The 15,923-nt window shown below is 38.7% G+C and overlaps 2 protein-coding genes across 11 annotated transcripts in view; one reads left to right on the top strand and one right to left on the bottom strand.

Moving 5' to 3' along the window:
• WRN (WRN RecQ like helicase) overlaps positions 1 to 15,166 on the bottom strand; it is a 118,500-nt gene extending 103,334 nt beyond the window's left edge. For all 7 annotated transcript variants that reach the window (XM_057696588.1, XM_057696589.1, XM_057696586.1 and 4 more), the window contains exon 1: positions 15,027 to 15,166. The gene's annotated coding sequence lies outside the window, so the exon portion shown is untranslated. The remainder of the gene's footprint in view (positions 1 to 15,026) is intronic.
• A 318-nt stretch (positions 15,167 to 15,484) lies between these two features.
• Positions 15,485 to 15,923, top strand: part of PURG (purine rich element binding protein G) — a 34,400-nt gene continuing 33,961 nt past the window's right edge. For all 4 annotated transcript variants that reach the window (XR_009047713.1, XM_057696974.1, XM_057696975.1 and 1 more), the window contains exon 1: positions 15,485 to 15,881. The gene's annotated coding sequence lies outside the window, so the exon portion shown is untranslated. The remainder of the gene's footprint in view (positions 15,882 to 15,923) is intronic.

Raw genomic sequence — 15,923 nt, 5'->3', positions numbered from 1 at the left:
TAGAACAAGAGTCAGCAAATTTTTCTCTAAAGGATAGGATAATAAATATTCCAGGCAGATTGTTTCTGTCACCACTATTCAAGTCTGCCTCTGTAGCACAAAAGCCATAAACAATACTTACACAAACAGGCATGGCTATGCTCTAATAAAACTTTGTAGAGAGTGAAACCTGGATTTACACAAATTTCCATGAAATATTGTTCTTCTTTTTATGTTTTTTTTCAGCCACTTAAAAACGTAAAAACCATCTGGCTCATAGTTAGTACAAAAACAAGCAGCACCATAATTCAAAAAGACACAAGCATCGCAACGTTCACTGCAGCACTATTTACAATAGCCAGGTCATGGAAGCAATCTAATGCCCATCAACAGATGAATGGATAAAGATGTGGTACATATATACAATGGAATATTACTCAGCTGTAAAAATGAATGAAATTGGGACATTTCTAGAGACTGTCATACAGAGTGAATAAGTCAGAAAGAGAAAAAGAAATATATATTAACGCATATATGCGGAATATAGAAAAATGGTACAGATCAACCAGTTTGCAAGGCAGAAACAGAGACACAGATGTAGAGAACAAACATATGGACACCAGAGGGGGAAGCAGGGGGGAGGAGGGGGGATGAACTGGGAGATTGGGATTGCCATACATACACTACTAATAAAAAAAATATCAAATTGTACACTTTAAATATATGTAGTTTACTGTATGTCAACTGTATCTCAATAAAAGTTCTCTAAAAAAAAAAACAAGCAGCAAGTAAGATGTGACCTACTGGCCAGTTTGCCAACTGCTGCTATAGAATACAGACAAAATGCTCTAAGACTAGAAAATGCCCAATGCTGCTGTGATTAACAACCCACTATAGCTATTTTTTAAATCACAGTAATATATTCACAAAATACTAAGAATGCAACTTCTTGTAAAAGAAAGCCTTTTTGATAAATTAGTTGCAAAATGAACCTCATTATAGCTAAATGAGTGAGCTCATTATAGGGTTAGTAATAGTAGTCAATTAAATATTAAGAGATTATCTGCCAAAATTATGAATTATGTTTTGAAAAAGTCATCTTAAGTGATTTTATTTGATAGCAATTAGATAGTAGGACAAGCTATCCACTCAAGTCACTTCTATCTAGTTCATGTCAATAGAAATCACACCAATAAAATTTAAGATTTAAATTAGTAACATTCAGAAAATTTAAGACCAATCACAATTCCAAATTAGCTAAGAAAGGATAACTTTTTCACCATCCAGCTTTTAAACCATACTCTACTTCACTTTGGCAGAGCAGAAATTCATCTCAAGATCACATTTTTCCCTTAGAATGTATCATCTTCTAGAGAATGAACAGACTTCACACCAGTCTCAAGAGAAAGTTGGGTTTCAGTAGATTAGCTTAGAGATTTCTTTGTTCCTAAAACCTCTAACTAAGGTAAGGAAATTAATACCTACTGTTACCACAGTAACTGACTTGCCTAATTGCTTGAGGGCTAAACTGAATAAAGAATCCCAAACTTTTTGAAATGCATCCTGCCAAAAACAAACAAACAAAAAAAAACACTAGACTGTTAAGTGAAATGCATATACAGATAACTATTTCAAGACTAGGAAAAAATTATCAGTAAGTAGTTCAATGCCTAACTCCGAGAGACAATTATATTGTTTAATGTGGACAAACTTTCAGTTACTACCTAAAATGGTTCAATTCTGTTTTGTTCAAAATATATGAAGGCTAACCTGATGAAATACACTATTTTATAAACCTGACTATTTAATCAAAAATGCGAGAATTTTAGAATTATTCTACAATTTGCTAACAAAATGTCACAAAAGAGAAGTTACAATACACAAGCTAAAATTTCAATTTCTCACTTTGGGCATTTATGCAAATTCTACAAATATCCTTAGAGTTTCACAAAGTTTCTCTGAGGAACAAAGCTATATCACCATCACTACGCACAAAGGAAAACTAATAATAAAGGCTAGCTGATTTTGCAAAAGTTAGGCAACTGCTCTAGCATTAAAACTAATGCTATGAAGAAGCAGGGCAGCAGGATAGAAAGAAATCTAGATTTGAAAACTTAGGCTCCAATGTTGCATTGTATCAAGAAAAATTATCCAAAAGTTTTAAGTAAGACAAAAAGAACAATATCCTTTCAGTGTCATATAGGAGCACAAGCCCATCCAACAATTATTTCATACTGAATATATCTTTGACTCATTATTTACTATTGATTGAAAACTCAGACTCTATGAAGTTACATGTTAACTTGCAAGATTTTATCTAGTAAAAATGCAGCTGAATTCTGTCCAGCAGAAAAGATAATCTCAAAGGCTGTGGCTTTTACTGCCCTGTAGGACAGCTGTGTACCTAAGCCAGCAATTGTTTCAAAGCTCTTTCTCCAATGTCTTTATGTGATGGTCAATTTAACGTTATCAACTTGACTGCTCAGCCCAGAGCTGGTAAAACATTATTTCTGGGTGTGTCTGGGAGGGTGTTTCCAGAGGAGGTTAGCATGTGAATTAGGTAGACTGAGTAAAGAAGACTGCCCCTCACCAAGGGTGGGCATCATCCAATCTGCTGACAGCCTGAATAGAACAAGAAGGCAAAGGAAAGAGAAACTGCTCTTTGCTTGGGCTGAGACATCCATCATCTCCTGCCCTTGCACATCAGCACTCCTGGTTCTCAGGCCTCTGGACTCTGAGCAGGTCTCACACCATTGGCTCCTCTGGTTCTAGGCCCTCAAATTTGGTCTAGAATGACACCGCTGGCTTTCCTGGGCCTCCAGCTCACTGACGGCAGATTGTGGAACTTCTCAGCCTCCATAACTGCATAAGCCAATCCCTCACAGTAAATATCTTTCTCTGTATCTATATATATATATCCTATTGGCTTTGTTTTTCTGGAGGACCCTAGTACCTAAATAATCATTGCTCCTCTTTTAACCAATTGTATCTCCTATTGGTTCCCTCATTAATGAATTAAACAAATGTGACATGTGTTCACTGTATATTTGCATAAGACTTGGTCTTTAATTTTTTAGAAAATTATGCTGTGATACTTGCACAAGTCACTTTACTTTTCTAAATTTTCATTTCTTCATCTGTAAAATGGGATTAAATTGCCATTATATTATTTACCTTATTATATTACATTATTATTATATATTACTTGCCTTAATGACCACGGGTTGATGTGAAGTTAAACAATGATAAACCTGATGTGACGTCTCTTAAACTGCAGCTATGCATGAGTTGGTATATTGAGAGGAGTAGTGACAGATCTTTTACTGCTATTATACCTCCTTCCCTTTAGTATACTGAGAGGGATCAAGAATCTATGGGTGCAGAAAGAGATATCAAATCCATACAAATTAGACAAAGTACACAAATGTATCAAAAGTTAATTAAACACTGAAGTGCTTCATAGGCAGAATGTTCTTTTAAATGATAAGTCCAAATAGAGAAAAGAAAATGGATTCATTTATCCAAAAAGACGCCATTCTTATCCATCAGACCTGATCCAAGGAGTACTAAATTTCAACATGCATCTATTTCTTTGTAACTATATTACACAAACTATATTTAGGAGGTTTCCAACTACAATCCAAGTTACAACAGTAAAATTCACATACTCATCTAACTTTCCACGTCTGCAGATAAGAATATAGAAAAAGAAGAAATTTTAAAGACTGATAAGTAATAAGATTGGATTAGCATTTTCAAATAACCTAACACAAAAAGCTTATAAAACTAGCAGCTTAAAGGATTCAGCAATTCACTTTGGTCATCAGTATCCTAACTTTGGTTAGACCCTTTGGGTTTCACCTATACAATTATTTTCCTTTTACTAAGAGAGGCAGTTTCCACTCAAAAGTCTTTCAAATGTTATCAACAATGCAACAAACTTTAAAACTTCTGGGTTTGATTTCTTTCAATTTATTATGTTACACAGTTTCTGAAAATGTAACCTTGCCCTTTGAGTTTATCTATACTTAACCAATATAGTAGCAACTACTTTATATATATACATACACATATAGACACACACATATATATACACATGCATGCACAATCTATAACTTATTGTAGAAGATATAATTTATAAGGTATTCTCCTGTATTGTTTTTGAGAATTACTTTCTACTCTTCAATGCACTAATAGGAATAGGACGGGGCAGAAGAAAAAAATTAGAACCAAAGAATCCATAACAAAGCCCACATTAAATTCCCTAATTAAAGAGGTTTTCATTAATCTATTGTTAGATTTCTGCTAATCTTAATTTCCTTCCAAATAACCCAAGCAAGCAAACTAGAAAAGCTAAATAAAACCAGCATTTAGCATTTGGTTCAGCTATAATAAATCACAGCAATTTTAAAAGTAATAGGATTTTTTTTTAGAGACCTATTTCTTTATAGATATCTACCAAATTTCCATAACTGCCAAATATTATGTAATGTATAATTTATACTAACAAAGTATAAATAAAATTTGTATTAATAAAATCAATTGAAATAAAGTACAAACAAAACCAAATAAATACAACAAAATGCCATCAAGATGCTAACAAAAGGGGAAAAGAATAAAAGCCTCTGTCTATGCTGTGTCATTGTGAGAAGCCGCACTCACTGCCGATAAACCAAGAACATGACTTGACCTGAACTGAATCCATGGCACAGTGAAGTGCTTTATAACTGAATTTCACTATCCAACTGAATAATTCATTATTTTTAATGAATTTCCTCTGTTCTGTAAGTAGCTATAGCCAGTCAGCTAAAATCAACCACTATAAACTGGGAAACTACAGAGAAAGTTTTCAAGTAAGTCAATTTAAAATTTGCTTATTTTTCCTTTTTATTTTTTACTGTTAATTCACACGGCCTGAGATGAAATTTTATAGGACTCATTATCAAGGGGACATTGACCGTTGCCTGCCCAGCATCCATTCCACCCTGCACCCTTGGTACAGTACTATACATGTAATTCAGATAATGACCAGTTACTCGGAAAGCCAATGTGCTCCCAGCTCCCACTGAAAATCCAACTGATCTAAAAGTAATCCCATTCCCCTTGCCACAACGATGGTTCAGAAACTGAGGCCTAAACTCAAGGCATTCCCCTAGACTCGAGTTAAGAATAAAACCTATGACCTAATTCAGGCCAATGAGATACAAGAGGAAGTGTTTTGAGGGTTTCTGAGATTAACATGTCTTGCTCTTGTTAAGAAAGTACCAGAAGAGATACCCTCTATTTGAGAAAGAGAAGCCTGGGCCTCCTGCAGTCAGTTTGCCACCATGATGGAAGTCAGCTTGAGGATGAAGCCAACACACAGAAGACAGCAAAGATGAGAGAGGAAGCTGCAGTCAATGGACTAAGTCTCCAAGTCAGCCCTACCTCAGCCATCAAGTTTCATTTTAATTATAAATTTCCTTATTTGTTAAGCCTGCTTGAATCAAATTTTTTGGGCTTGCGTTCTACCTAATACACAAATATAATTGAAAACATAAGTATGTGGCTAATCCTTATGTTTCTTTAACCCCTTATCTTAAATAAATTATAACAACAAAAAAACTAGCCACACAAAGAATACAATACCAAAAGTTTCATAACTTTATAAACAGTTTCAAATCTTTTTTAAATCAAAATAAGAATTAAAATAACATTAAATAGCAATGTAATAGAAAATTATAACAAATAAATGAGAGTGATATTTAACTTTAGGATGCAAAGCTCTGTGTTGGATTGAAATTCAGCACTGTCAGGTAGAAAGAAAAATGCAGTATTTTACAATAAGACCAATTTAAGTGTGGGAGGAAGAGTGAAAGATAAAAATAGAGACAGAGTAAAAGAGAAACTGGAAAATTAATATACAATTCTGAAAGCAACCATGAGTTTACCCAATGCAAATCTTGCAGAAGAACTTCAAATTAGCCTCTTCGGACACGGCAAGTTTACATAAAATGACTAAAAGGAAAAATCATCAATTTTGTGATTGTACACCTCCCAGAAGGCAAAAGTTATCTCCCAGTCCAATTATCTTACCATCATACCCCAGTGCCTTCATTTCATGAATGAACAGTAAAAGTAGATCAGGTGCCAAAAGGTGATGTCTCATGCTACAAGTCAAAATTTCCAAGAGAAGCAACAAACCTTTGATATTTTTTCCAATGGCTTCTATTATTCCTACCATACACTTGGGAGATTCTGTATCTCTACCTTCTTGGCCTCAGAGAGACCTAAAGAGAGGGTGAATCTCTGCCCTGCCCTGAAGAGCTAGCCTATCAGACAAAAGGTGGAAGATCATAAAATGCAGAGACAAGAATACTGGAGCCAGAAAGAAGCAAAGCCTTGAAGAAGGGAAGGGAGGGAAATTCGCTGGTTCCATTTATTTTGGGGAGAATGTGAAATTATTCTAATCACTTATTTTCCAATGAAGAAATTATTCAAAAGCCATCTTCTTTCTTAATCGTCCCATATATAAATCATTTACCAAAAAAGAAAGAAAATCACCTTTAAAAGAGGCTGACTGGGGACTTCCCTGGTGGCGCATTGGTTAAGAATCCGCCTGCCAATGCAGGCGACAGGGGTTCAATCCCTGCTCCAGGAAGATCCCACATGCCGCGGAACAACTAGGCCCATGCGCCACAACTACTGAGCTCTCGCTCTAGAGCCCGTGAGCCACAACTACCGAGCCCACGTGCTGCAACTACTGAAGCCTGCAAACCCATGCACTGCAACGAAGATAAGCCCCTGCTTGCCACAACTAGAGAAAGCCTGCAAGCAGTAATGAAGACCCAATGCAGCCAAAAAATAAATAAAAAAACAAATAAATAAAGTTCTCTTTTTAAAAAAAAATGAGAGCCTCTGCAGGTGAGGAAGGATACAGGCTGATAAACCTTTATGATCCCTGAGGACAGTACTGCAGAATAATGATGGTGTTGATGGTAACAATAAAAATAGTTATAATGACCATTAAAAAAAAAAAAAGAGGCTGACTGCTATTACTAATCAGCTTTCACATGAGGTAAGCTTAACTCTTATCAAAACGCTAAAGTCTCCAAAATACACTTCCCCCAGTATCACTCTGAGGTGATTTGATTTTATCAAATTTTATCAATTTGACTAAAAGGTTCAAATACTCCTGAGATGACCAGATTCAAGATAAGCATATACAAATTACGGTACTTTTCTATACATGAGCAAGAATCAATTAAAAATATAATTTATATCTAAACTCAATAACAGCAAAAATGACAATCTACTAATGAATAAACATAATATAAAATGCATGAGTCCCATTTTAAAGACAACTAGACAAGTTTACTAAGACAGCAAAAAAGGGCTAGAGAAGACACACTGAGTTCCTAGATGGTCTCAAAACTTTAAATATATTAATTAAATCAATACACTCAAGAAACAATACCAAGAAAAGATGTCAGCAGGATTTTTCATCGAACCACACAAGTTTACATTAAAGAAAAGAAAATGGTCAAGAGCAGCAAATTTTTTTTTGGAAAATAAGACCATTAAGGATAAATTCACTCTATTAAACACAAGCAGTACACAAAAACAGTAATGAAAATAATGTGGAATTGGTATAAAAATAGATATAAATCAATGGAATAAAACACGCCATGTTCAGAAACAGAGCCATGTAAATATAGAAATTTGACATATGATAAAGGAGGCATTTCTAATCTTTAAGAACAAAGTATTCAATAAAAGAAGCCAATGAAAACTGTCTAAAATTCTGGTATACCATTATCAGCAAAAATTCAAAAGATTAATCACATACAATGTTTGCAAGAGAACAGAAATTGGCCTCACCATTTTCAAAGACATTCTGTAGAACTAATCAAAAATTTAATCCTGCATACCCTTCAACACATGCACGTAAGCACAAAGATGTATGCAAAAGATGTTCATTTTATCAGTCTGTAATAGCAAATATCCTAAAAGCAGTCAGTAGGGTAAATTAATAGTTAAATAATGTAGCATAATAAGCAGTCAGTAAGAGAATAAAATAGAGCTAGGGACTTCCGTGGTGGCCCAGTGGTAGACTTCGCCTTCCAATGCAGGGGGAGTGGGTTGGATCCCTGGTTGGGGAGCTAAGATCCCACATGCCCCAGGGCCAAAAAACCAAAACATAACAGAAGCAAAATTGTAAAAAACTCAATTAAGACTTTAAAAATGGTCAACATCTAAAAAAAAAGAATAAAACTGAACTATATGTATTGATAAGTTCTGTAATACAGGTGCCAAGTGAAACAAGAAATACTGTCAGTAGCAGTTACCATTTAAATTTGAAAATATAAAACGATATTATGTGTATTATGTAAATGCAAAGAACAATCCAAGAGGATAAGTACCAGCTAATAGGGGCCCCTACAGGGGACAAAATGGAATTGAGGTCAAGTATGTGAAGGAAGAGTTTTAATATTCAATAGTTTGTTTTTCAATAAACATATCTATCTCTTTCCCATCCTTACTCCCTCAGTCCCTCCCTCCTACCCACCTCTTTCTTGAAATCTGAGAGTAATATGAAGGGCCTCTGTAAATAATGAAGTCAATAGTGATTTATATTTTTCTAACTTAGGACCCTAAGGATAAACAGTCTCACGATTTTAGTAAAATCAAGAATGAGAGGAGCGAAAAGCAGCTGATTACCTTAACACTACTAGGAAAGATGAAGGTAATAAACCCATTCAGCCTCCCCCACCCCACCCCCATGTATAACAGCAAAGCTTCTGGAATGGGACTGACCTCATTGCCAGTACAAGAAATGAAATCTAAATGTTTTAAAGCTAATATGGAAATCTCATTTCCCTCGCCACAAAATTGATTCTGGGATAGGAACTATAACCCGGGTCTCAGTTCTCTGGTCTCCATCCCTGACCATAATTACTAGGTCCAAGGTGGTCCAATTGCAACAAAGATCAGGATTCTCCTTCCATGGTACGGGGAAGGGATGATTTTCCTCCTTCTAGATGTGAAGAAAGAAATATGTAGCCATAGTTGATGCACACAGTCATCCTACAACCATGTAAGACATCACCCTGAAGGTAAAGCACCAGGTGAAAAACACAATCATGTTGACTGGTGTGTTTAAATGTGTGACCACCAACTTCAAGTGGGCTCTTAGTCTTCCCAGCACACAACTTTCCCCTAATCGATTTACTATCCTCTCCTTCTAAAATAACTATTCTATACCTTCACCTGTCTACTTAAGCCTATTGTATCTCCTCCCAGATCCCTATCAGCTGACAACCTTGCTTCAGATTTCACTTAAGCAATCAAAAAAGAACTTCCACAAGCTCCTACCCTGAAATTTATTCACATGATTGTATCTATGCCCATATACTCTATTGTGAGGTTAACTTTATTGTGTCAACTTGAATGGGCCACAGAGTGCCCAAATATTTAAACATTATTCTGGGCATTTCTGCAAGGGTGTTTCTGGATGAGACTAACACTTGAATCAGTAGACTGAGTAAAGCAGACTGCCCTCCCCAATGTGGGTGGGCTTCAGCCAATCTGTTGATGGCGATTGTAACAAAAAGGCTGAATAAGGGAGAATTCACCCTTTCTGCCTGTCTTTAAGCTAGGACATTAGTCTCCTGCCTTTCAGACTCAGACTTGGACTGAAACAAATACTGTCTGCTCTCCTGGTTCTCAGGCCTTCAGACTTAGACTGGAAGTAGACAGATAGATATGACATATAGATATTAGATATCGATAGACAGATAGGTATAGGTACAGATATAGATATAAAACTTGGGAATTGGCCCATGCTATTAAGGAGGTAGGTAGGTAGACAGATATCCCTCATGGCTTATCTGTGTTCCTAAATCCAGCCCCTCCTTGTGAGCACTAGATTCCATATCCTCTCATCTAGTCAAGGACATTTTTCACCTCTCTTGTGCATCATCAATTTCTCCCTCTCCACTAGTCTACTAGAGAAGTCCCAAAGTCCCATCAGTATATAAGCATATGCAATTTCTTCCATCATTAAAAAAAAACAAACAAATTTGACTTGGCTAACTACTCCATTCTTCTCCCCTTTACAGAAAAACTCAAAAGAGTCATCTATACTAGCATCTCCGTTTCCACTCCTTCCACTGTCTCTTAGACTCCATTTCCACTCCACCCCACCAAACGGGCTCACTCATATCAAGGTTACCAATGACCTTCATGCTGCCAAATCTTACCGTCAGTCCTCATCTGCCTTAATATGCCAGCAGCATATGACACAATTAGTCACACTCACCTTCTTGAAACACCTTATTAGGCTTCCATGACAACTCTTGATTCTCCGTCTACATGAGTCAGCATTTCTTCTCTGTACCCTTTGCCCATCCCTCCTTACCTCCCCAATCTTCAAACATCACAGAAGATTCAGGTCACAGACCTGGTCCTTCTCTTCTCCATCTACATTCACTCCCTTGGAGATCCCATCCAGCCTGATGACTTTAAAATTACCTACAGCAGACTGGTGACTTCCAAATTTACATCAACAGCCTAGAGCACTCCTGTGAACTTCAAACTGGTATACCCAGTTACTTACTAGATACTTGAACGTCTAATGCACATATTGTACTCAATAGGTGTAAAATTTCCCTGAACTACACCTTCCATAAGTTACAATTCTCAGTAGCTACACCTCCATCCTTCTGATTGCTCAGGCCAAAAGCCTAGAGTCATTCTGACTCCTCTCCTCCTTTCACAACTCACATCCATCTATCAGCAAATACTGTTAGTTTTACCTTCAAAATAAAGCTGAAATCCTACCTCCTATCACCACCTCCACAGCTAAAACCCTGGTTCAATCCACATTACCTCTTATCTGCTTGCCTCCATAGTCTAGTCTCAAAACAGTAGTCAGAATGATTCTGTTAAAGACATTTCAATTTAAAGGATTATATACCATAACCAAGTGAGATTTATCCCAGGAATGCAAGGGGCGTCAATATAAGAAAATCAATCAATGTAATATGTCACTTTAATAGAATGAAGAAAAAACGCCACATGATCATCTCAATTGACACAGACATTTGACAAAATCAAATACTTTTTCATGATATAAAAACTCAGAAAACTAGGGATAGAAGGGAACTTCAACACAATAAAGGGGGTTTATGAGAAACCCACAGTTAACATCATACTCAATGGTCAAAGACTGAAAGCTTTCCCCCTAATATTAAGAGCAAGACAAATACATTCATTTCCATCAATGCTATTCAACACAGTATTGAAACTTCTAGCCAGAGAAATTAGATATAAATAAGAAATAAAAGGCATTCAGAAAAGGAAGAAGTAAAACTGTCTCTATTCACAGATGACACGATCCTGTATATAATAAACAAGGCTCCAAAGAATCCACAGGAAACTTACTAGATCTAATAAGCAAATTCAGCAAAGTTGTAGGGTACATGATCAACACACAAAATCAAGCTGTGTTTCCAGACAACAGCAATGAGCAATCTGAGAGGAAATTAAGAAAGCAATCTCATTTACAATAGCATCGAACAGATTAAATACCTAGGAGGTGAAAAACTTGTACACCAAAACCTACAAAACATTGCTGCCAGTTAAAAAAGACATTTCATTCATAAAGAAGACAAGCTCCATTGCAACAAATGGAACAACACTTATGTTCATGGATAGAAAGACTTAACAGTTAAGATGTCATACTACCAAAAGCTACCTACAGATTCAACACGATCTCTATCAAAATTCCAAAAACCCTTTTTTCATAAAGGAGAAAGCCAATTCTCAAATTCATATGGAAATGGGAGTTCAAAGACAGTCCAGTGGTTAGAACTCAGTGCTGAGGGGTTCAATTCCTGGTCAGGGAGCTAAGATCCCGCAAGCCACCCAGTGCAGGCAAAAAAAAAAAAAAAAAAAATTCATAGGTAATTGCAAGGGGCCCTGGATAGCCAAAATAGTCTTCATAAAGAACAAAGCTGGCTCTAGTCCCTATCCACTTTCCCATCCCTCTCATGTACTACTCTCTCTGCTTCCAGCTTCCTCTTGTTTATGAAATACACCTAGTTCCTTCTCTCCTAAGGTCATTTGTAATTGTTCCCCACACCTTAGAATTCTCTACTCCTAGCTATTACCTGTTGGGGTCTTTGTCTTTCACAATTCAGCTTTACTATTACTCCTCAGGACAGTCTTCCCTGAATCAAAATATAAATTAACTACCCACCTTCCTCCACCCGTTATTCTCTACACATTATCCTATTGTATTTCCTTTGTAACACCTCAATAAATGGAATTACTTTATGTCTTTAAAAAAAAAAAAAAAAGAACAAAGCTGGACACTCAGACTTCCAAATTTCAAAACATACTATAAAGCTACAGTAACCAAAACAGTGGTATGGCATAAGGATAAACCTATAGACCAATGGAATCAGAACTAAGCTTCCAGAAATTAATCCTTATATTTATGGACAAATTACTGATTTTTGACAGAGTGCCAAGTCTATTCTGTGGGGAAAAAAGGGATTTTTCAACAGATGATGTTGGGCCAATTGGATTTCCACATGGAAAAGAGTGAAGTTGGACCATATGCAAAAATTAACTCAGAATACATTGATTCAAATATAACAGCTAAAACTGTAAATCTCTTAGAAGAAGACATAAGGGTAAATCTTCATGACCTTGGATTTGGGAACAAATTCTTTTTTTTTTTTTTTTTGACATACAATAAACTGTATATATTTAAGGTGTACAATTTGATTTTTTTTCTTATTAGTAATGTATATACGGCAATCCCAATCTCCCAGCTCATCCCACCCAACCCCCCCCACCACCCCCCCACTACTTTCCCCCCTTGGTGTCCATATGTTTGAATTTGGGAACAAATTCTTAAATAAAACACCAAAAGAACAAGCAACAGAGGAAAAAAATACATAAATTGGACTTCATCAAAATTTAAAACTTTTATGAATTGAAGAACATTATCCAAATGTAAAAAGACAACCCACAGAATGGGAGAAAATATTTGCAAATCACATTTCTGATTAACTGCTTAGCAAAGAGAATACACAAGGATCTCCTACAACTCAACAACAAAAAGACAACTTAACAACAAAGGACTTGAATAGACATTTCTCCAAAGAAGATATACCAATGGCCAATAAGCACATGAAAAGATGTTCAACATCATTAGTCATTAAGGAAATGCACATCAAAACCACAATAAGATACCATTCACATCACCACCGAAGATGGCTATAACAGAAAGAGGAAAGTGGAAAGCTGGGAATAAAGGAAAACGAAAGCGAAAATAAAAAAGAAAAGCAACAGAAAACAGAAAAAGAAAAAAAAAAGAAAAAGGAACAGAATATAAGTTTTGGAGAGGATTTGGAGAGATTGGAACCCTTGTAACACTGCTGGTTGAATGTAAAATGGTTCTGCCACAGTGAAAAACAGTTCTGCAGTTCCTCAAAAAACTAAACATAGGATTATCATATGATCCAGTAAGTCGACTCCTAGGTACAGACCCAAAAGAATTTGAAACTTTAGGTTTCCAATCTGCTTGAGACTCAAGCAGATCTTTGTAAGCCATTATTCATAATAACCAAAAGAAGAAAAACCCAACTGTCTGTCAAGAATGGATAAACAAAATATAGTATATACACAACGAAAGAGTATTCAGCCATAAAAAGAAATAAGTTCTAGTACATGGTACGACATGGATGAACCTTGAGAGCATTATGCTGAGTGAAATAACTCAGATGCAAAAGGACAAATGTTATATGATTCCACCTGTATATACTAACTAGAATAAGCAAATTCATAGAAAGAGAGTATACCAGAGGTTGCCAGGGGCTGGGCAGAGGGGGCAATGGGGAGTTTTGCTTAATTAACCAGTTACAGAGTTTGGGGTGATGCAGACGTTTTAGAAATAATGGTGATGGTTGCGCAAGAGTGAGTGTAATTAACGTACACTTAAAAAATAAACTGGCAATCTTTGTTATACACATTTTACCACAATTTTTTTCTTTCAAGATCATTCAGATCATGGTGTTTCCCTGACAAACCTCTCCAGTAGCTTCCCATCTCCCTCAGAATGAAAACCCAAATTTTCAAAATTGCCTACAAGGTCCTGCACAATCCATCTGACTTTATCTCCGACAATTCTTCTCTATCTCACTCTGCTCTAACTTACCTGCCTCCTAGGCTGCTCTTCCCACACACCATGTAGACTCCCTCAGGGCCTTTGCACTTTCCCTTCCCTCAGCCACAGGACTCGCTCTCTTTACTCAAAACTTACCTGCTCAGCCGTGCCTTCCCCGACCACCTACTGTAATACTGCAGCTCCCTACCCCCATCCACCCTCTTCATCTCTCCTTCCTTTATTATTCTCCATAGGATTTTCACCTTCTGATATACCAGACATTTGACTTATTGCCTATCTCTCTCCAAAATGCAAACTCCAAAAACAGAGCGATTTGTGTTTTTGTTCACTGATGGTATCCCCAGTACCTAGAGCAGCGCTCAGTAAACATCGGTTGAATTAACAAAGGGAGCCCACTGTTCAATGGCATGAAAATCTAAACGCCCTACCCACATAGACCTTCAACTCCCTAAAAATTAACATACCGAACTATACAAAATCCTTAGTACTCTGACTTAGAGACTACTAAATTAGCATCCTAAGGATTTTAACATCCTCTTCCATAGGGAGAATTTTTACATACTCAAACATATCCAGAAAACAACGCAAATTCGACCAGGAAAAAACAAAAACAACAACGAAACAAAACAAACCATTAAGGAGTCAATGCTTTGAACTCAAAAAATGCAACATCATTTGTTACATTAACGCAAAATTGGTTGGGTGCCCTGGAGGTGGAAAGGAAGAAGAAAGATGCCCGTCTCTAAGCAAGCTCCCACACACAGCCCAGAGGCCTGCTGTGCCAGACTGAGCACCTCCAGGGTCGGAGGAGGCTAGAATGGTACCCCAGGGTCTGGAGCTGGAAGCAGGGTAGGGGAGGACACGTTACCGTGAGAAGAGTCAGTTCAACTGGACTTCTCCTTCAGCTGGATGACTTGTGCAGCGCCCCAACAGCACGGCCTGGAACCCAGGCATCTCGGCCGGACCCCAATTCTATAGACCTTACTTCCGCGCTGCGGAGTCCACGCGCGAGTGTCACGGCGCACACAGTACACGTCACCTCTGGGACACAGACCTTCCCCACCCCTCCCTCCGGGGCCCGCCCACCCCTAGTCCTCCGCTCCCTGGGCGCCCGGCTGCAGCCCCTCCCACCAGAGCCCAGCTGGCTACGCGGCGCGCATGCGTGGAGGACCCTCGCCGCCGCTGAGCCCTCCGGGAAGTGTAGTCTCCGCGCGGTGCCGGGGGTCCGCCAAAGTGCTCCGTTCCGGCGGAACCTGAAGAAGTCACAACACTCGCCACCCGGGTCCTCGGCCCCGTCTTCACACCTGTCCAGTCACCTCGCGCTCACGCTCCAACCCCACGCGCTGGGCGTCCGTCAGGGAGGGCCCCCAGGGACAGCGCGAGAGCCGGTCTTCCCTTCAGCGGGCTGTGCTGGAGGAGGCGGGGTCCGCTGCCCGCCTCCCGCCCCCCCCGCCCCGCCCCCCCTCCCCGGCGGGCGTCGGGCCGGTGCCCGAAGAGAGGCGGCGGCCCCCGCAGCGGCCGCAGGAGGGGCGGCGGCGGTGGGCGCCGCGGGCGATGCCCCTGCCCGGCTGCTCCGGCGGGGGGCGGTGCGAGCGGCGGTGGCGGCGGCGGCGGCGGGGGAGCAGGCAGGGGGCGGCGGCTGCGGCGGGTGCCACAGAGGGGCCGAGAGCCGGCGGCGGCGGTCGTGAAGGGCATCGGCGGCGGCGAGGATGGCAGCGCTGATGTGAGTAGTGTCTGCTGGCCGGGGACCCGGGGGCTGCCGAGC

This window comes from Hippopotamus amphibius, chromosome 10, assembly GCF_030028045.1.
Source record: "Hippopotamus amphibius kiboko isolate mHipAmp2 chromosome 10, mHipAmp2.hap2, whole genome shotgun sequence".
NCBI lineage: Eukaryota > Metazoa > Chordata > Mammalia > Artiodactyla > Hippopotamidae > Hippopotamus > Hippopotamus amphibius.
This window is presented reverse-complemented; position numbering and strand designations above follow the sequence as displayed.